Source organism: Mastomys coucha, unplaced genomic scaffold, assembly GCF_008632895.1.
Source record: "Mastomys coucha isolate ucsf_1 unplaced genomic scaffold, UCSF_Mcou_1 pScaffold13, whole genome shotgun sequence".
NCBI classification, from domain to species: Eukaryota; Metazoa; Chordata; class Mammalia; order Rodentia; family Muridae; genus Mastomys; species Mastomys coucha.
Window position 1 is genome coordinate 45,087,656 of NW_022196895.1, and position 5,922 is coordinate 45,093,577.

The following is a 5,922-nucleotide window of genomic DNA, read 5'->3' on the forward strand; positions in this document are numbered from 1 at the left end:
ACTGCATGACCAAAGGTCAACTTTTTTTTTTTCCATTTCGATACTTTTTTTTTTTGTAATACTCTTAACATTACCCCTAAGTAAAAGTAAAGTATGGTCACAGTCCATTCTAAAAACACAAGCCGAGAAAAAAAAAAACTCATCTGTAACTCAAGGTTAATATTCAGGTGATTCTGGGAAATTCCCTAGGATAAGCTGTGACCTGAAGAAGATATATACCCATGTTCATTTAAACCAGTGGTTCTCAATGTTCCTAAATGCTGCAACCCTTTTACACTGTTCCTTATGTTGTGTTATCCCCTAACCACAAAATCTTTCCATTGCTACTTTATAACTGTAATGTTGCCACTGTTATGAATAGTAAATATCTGATATGGAAGATATCTAAGATATCCTCAAAAGGTCACAACCTGCAGGTTGAGAACCATTGATTAAAACCAAAAATCCACGAAATTAACTCTAGCTATTTGACCTGCTTTTCCCTACCCCCCAAACATACTATTTTCTCTTTCATGACTTCTGTTGCAGCGTCTGTCCAACCTTATGTTTTGGAGTCATAAGACACACTTTAGTCACATAGTCAGGGACTCAATTCAGGGTCTACTAGGTCCTGGGTGTCTGTAGTAAGTACTGTCTGCTTTCAAAAGGTAAAGCTCTGCTCAAGAAGGCAGCTTGTCACTGCTAAGGTCTCTGCTAATAGTCACCAGTGACTTCCTCCCATATTATGTCTAAGCTTCAAGAATCCATCATACATACACCTTTACCAAGAGGCCGGATCCTAAGGTATGGCCTTGGGTTCTTGTGTGTAAATTTTTGCTATAATTTAGGCTTTTGATTTGTAGCAAATGACATAAGAACCCTCAAGATCTATTTCCACGAGGTATTTCCACTTCTTAGTGTCACATATGAGCTAACCTTTAATTTCCTTCAGTGTTTAAGCAAATATTTTCCTTAGCAGGAACATCATTTATTCTGCAGAGCTCTGCCGAGTCTCAATTGGCCTAAAGCCAAACACAGTAGAGTGATAGGGATAGGTATTCAGGAAAATAAGTTATAAAAGACCAGGATTCTTACCCTATAAGTGGTTTCTGCAGCCTCCAGGAAAGATGGAAAAGGATGTCCTTCTCTATCAAATAAGACTAGGTACATATTATACCAGAAGTATTCAGAGTTATTTCATTGTATGAAACTGACAGGTTTTACTTGCCCTGTTGTTGCTTTATAAGGACCATGGATTTCCTATAGGGACCATCTGCCGATCTCTTGTCCACAAAGCTTCCAGTACCCTGTTTGGGTTACATCTAATTGAGTTGTTGGCCAAAAGGTTTCCTGTGAGTTTAAAGGGGTCCCATGTCCGCTCGGGGCTTGGGGCACTCGGCAAGGCGGGACTCCCCAGGGACTGCCAGAATTGTCTCAGGAGTCCCCGGAACTGGCTCTTCAGGGATGAGAGTGTCCTCAGCTTGCTCTGCAGTTGTCTTGTCTTGGTGGAGGCCGTGTCTAGGAGCTCAGAGAAGCCTCCTGTGGGAGATTAGACGCGGCTCTTTAGATGAAGACCTACCCCATTGCTCCCCAGGGCCAATCCCGATGAGAAGAGACAGCCCAGGGTTTTAAGGTTTTTAATTGTCATGGTGGAGAGCGTCGATGAGAAAACTGTACCCCACTTTCTCAGGGCAAGCCTGAGGCTAAATACCTTTTGCAGGGAGGAGTGTCTGGGAAGGAGAGTTTAATTGGCTAAGCCCTTCAGGCCTTTAGATATACCTACTTAACATGGAGATCTGTCTTGAGGCTTGTGATCTGTCGTTGCATGTATGTGACTGATGGCCACAGAATTTTGGAGAGTTGCGGGCTTGTGTCAGGAGCCTGGTGTCCAAGAGTGTATCAAATGCTTACCATCCCTTGCAGGTTCTCCAGGGTTTCCAACCTAGCTCAACCAGAAACCAGGCTGCCTTTAACTGTCCCACAGTTTCCATGGAAGTTTTCCAAAGTTCAGACTGTTGCCAAGAATATAGATTGCTCTCCACAGACTGACAATAAGAACTCATTGCTGGCAGACACGGCCCGAGTGCAGAGTCCGGAGCTGCCGAGGTGCAAGTCATGGCTGGACAAGCTTTTAGGAAGTTTCTTCCGCTCTTTGACAGAGTATTGATTGAAAGGAGCGCTGCCGAAACCTTAACCAAAGGTGGCATTATGCTTCCAGAAAAGTCTCAAGGAAAAGTATTGCAATCAACGGTCGTGGCTGTGGGGTCAAGCAGGAAAGAAAAGGGTGGAGAGATACAGCCTGTCAGTGTGAAAGTTGGAGATAAAGTTCTTCTCCCAGAATATGGAGGCACCAAAGTAGTTCTAGACGACAAGGATTATTTCTTACTTAGAAATGGTGACATTCTTGGAAAGTATGTCGACTGAAATCGCTGTTGAAATGGTGTCATATGAAGCTGCCCATTCCACTGATGTTCTGAACTATTTCATCATGTAAATCATTTCCATGCCTCCCTTTTATAATAAGCGGATGATGCCTAAACTGACAAAAAAATAAAAAAATAAATAAAAAGAACCCATTACTGAAGACAACATTTGTATAACTATAAATACAGAAATATCAGGATGGTGTTTGCGTAGAGCCTTTGTGTCTTTGTTACAAGGTATTCTGCATGCTATCCAAAGAGAAATACAAATACAAAGACAGCCACGAATCCTCTATCTATAATGGTATGATGCCTGCAAGACATGCTAGGGCAATGGTGGCACAAAGCTTGTGGTAGTAATCAACCGATAATTGATCTGACCAAAAGCCTACCCCATGAAATAGTACCATCCCTGACACTTCTTGGGTAACTGACCAAGAACCTGAGACTGGATATCCAAGGGAACAACTGCAAAGCCAAACAATACTATCTAAAAAAAAAAAAAAAACGAGTGTAGCAATAAAATGACTCCTAGTGATATTCTGTGACTCGTAGATCAATGCCTTGGCTCAGCCATCATCAGAGAAGCTCCTCCAGTAGCAGATAGGAACAAATATAAAGACCTATAGCTAGACATTACGCTGAGAGTGGGAGACCTTGAAACATCCAGCCTTAACTGAGATGTCTTCATTCAGAGCCCAGGGAAAGCCGTGGAAGGGGATGTAGAAAGACTGTAAGAACCAAAGGGGTGGAAGACGCTAAGGAAACAACACCCTTCAAATCAACATGGTCAACACACATATGCACTTTTAGAGACCAAAGCAGGATGCACAAGGCCTACATGGGTCTATGCCAGGTCTCCTGAGAGTATATTCTGGCTGTTAGATTAGTGTTTAGGATTCCCAAGGGTGTTAATGAGAGGGTCTCTGATTCTGCTGCCTTCTCTTGGGCTCTTCTCCTTTTGATGGTTTGCCTTTCCCACTTTCAATGTGATCACCCTCAATATGATAGTTTTTGTTTTATCTTATTATACTGTATTCTATTCTTAAAATATATTGCTATTCTTAAAAAAAAACCACAAAGGAAGGAAGGAATGAAGGAAAGAAGGGAAGGAGAGAAGGAAGGAGGGAGGGAGGGAGGAAGGAAGGAAGGGAAAAAGACCTGATACTTTAACTGTCGTTTTTCATCTCCTGGGAGAGGGAAGATCAGTTTTCTCCAATGGAGTAACAATGGAGTGGGTATACCAACCATTCCAGGGCAAGCTTCCTGTTCAGGAGAAGTTGACCAATGTATACTAGTCTCAATATCCTTAATGTGTGCTTTTATTTGGTTACAGTTCGGTGTGTTATTGTTGTTAAGTGTTGTTTTATTTTATTCTTGGTTTGGGGGATTTTATTGTTGTAATGGGTTTTGGTTTTCTTTGTATAAAAGAACTTAAAGTTGGGTGGGTAAGGACAGAGAGAGGATCTGGAAGGACCTGGGAAAGGAGAAGAATAGGGTCAAAGTATATTTCAACATAAAAATTGTTTTATATAATATAATAAACATCATTTGATTTACAATTCTTAATAAGAAGTCACACAACTTACCAAGTACCCTGCAGCACAAACTACCAGGAACTCTTTAGTTCTTCCAAGGGGGACATTTTTACAGCTGACCTTTGATAATTTATCTGATACGTCTGGTGTCTCTATCTTGGTGAGCAACTTGGAAAAACCACTTAGCTCAATGCTCTTAAGAACCACCTTATTCTCCTGAGGGGTCCTAGCTGCTGTGTACTCCTGTACCTCACTTTTCACAAACCCTCAATCTAATCCACTATCAGACAGTCTTAGCAAGAGACTCTTCCTACTGTGGTGTCTGAGGAGCCAGCTACAAATTCACAGTTTGGTGTTACAATCAGTTGTGGTTCAAGGATGTGGGTTACCTAGAGAATAGATCTAAGGCAGATGGGCATATTCAGGTAGTTCATATTCATATTCATTTTATCATAGGAATAAAGAGTAAATTTAGAGAAAGCAAAACAAGAAACCGGGAGGTCAAAATGATGCTATGCTGTTAAGTTGGTCACCCTGCAGGACTCTCAAGTATATAATGAAATGTGGCTCATAGCTGTTTGTCCAAAAAAATAACTTGAAAGGCATTTACCTATGTCAGAGAAGCATATCAGTCAATAGTATTCTCATTGTTGCAGTACGTACTTGAAGTGACTTTCATAGGTTCCTAGCAGCATCAAATGAGACTTAAGCAGGAAACAAACATTATCAGGACTAAACCTTCCCAGAAGCAGGGTGTGGTGCTTATAGAACTGCATGCCATTTTCACAGGAAGCTTACTACAGCAGGTTCTCTAGTTACCTCATCTTACATCTAAGAAGTGAATCCCCAGAACTACATCAGGTCCAAGCACAGTATACCTAGCAAAGCCAAGAGCTAAAGGTAGGTCTGTTTGATATGAGGCTCTTAGCCATTACCCTAACAAGCTTTCCAGCATGGCCACATTCCAAAAAAGACAAATAGAAAAAGCCAAAGATGATGGTCATTAAAGGGGTTTCTGAACAGCCAAACATTTTCTGGACATACCCCAAACCAAAAGGAATAAAGGATGCTGCCTTACTGTTAGGATGCAGGTTCTCAGGTTACAAGCAGAATAGCTGAACAGCATCCATCCCCCTACCCCAAGCTACACCAGCAGTCACTAACCTGTCTGCAGATGCTGCTGGTATTCTGAGAACATGCAAAGATCTCCTGTTATGTTGTGAGGCATTGGGATTCTAGAAATTCTAACACTAATTGCTATTAGTGGGCCTGATAATTGAATAGAACAATAAAAACAAACAAGAAATGATTGTATTATAATGCTATTTTCCAGATACAAGTACTTATCTGGATACAAGTAACATTGTTTCTTGGATAAGAGTCCTATATACTATTATATTGCTAAACAGCCTATGACCCAGTGGGTGCTAATTCTTATTTCCTTAAGAGACTCAGCAGGAACCAGTTCACTATCATTGTTTTCTCCTTTTTGAATAATAAAGCAATATCAGAAGCTCTGGTATTGTGAGACAATCCTAATACCTGGTTGAAATTTTCAATAAGCAGTTGATACTATAAAGAGTCCTCTCTTGCCAGGCAGTGGTGGCACATGCCTTTAATCCTAACACTTGGGAGGCAGAGGCAGGTGGATTTCTGAGTTCGAGGCCAGCCCAGTCTATGGAGTGAATTCCAGAACAGCCAGGGCTACACAGAGAAACCCTGTCTCATAAAACCAAAATAAATAAATAAATAAATAAATAAATAAATAAATAAATAAGAAAGAGTCCTCTCTTTTGAACAGATATTCTCTTAACTACCTAGTGTCTCTAATTCATTTGCTCTAGGGCCCTTTTCCTCCAACTAAATTGCCTTGTCCAGTCTTGATATAAGGGTTTGTGCTTAGTCTTATTATACCTCGCTCTGTTGTGATCCGTTGATATCATTGGGAAGCCTGCTTTTTTCTGAAGGAAAATTGGGATTCA

General features: G+C 40.9%; 1 pseudogene; it reads left to right on the top strand.

The window, feature by feature from the left end:
• Positions 1–2,093: 2,093 nt before the first annotated feature.
• LOC116087637 lies at positions 2,094–2,529 on the top strand (annotated as a pseudogene).
• Positions 2,530–5,922: the final 3,393 nt, after the last annotated feature.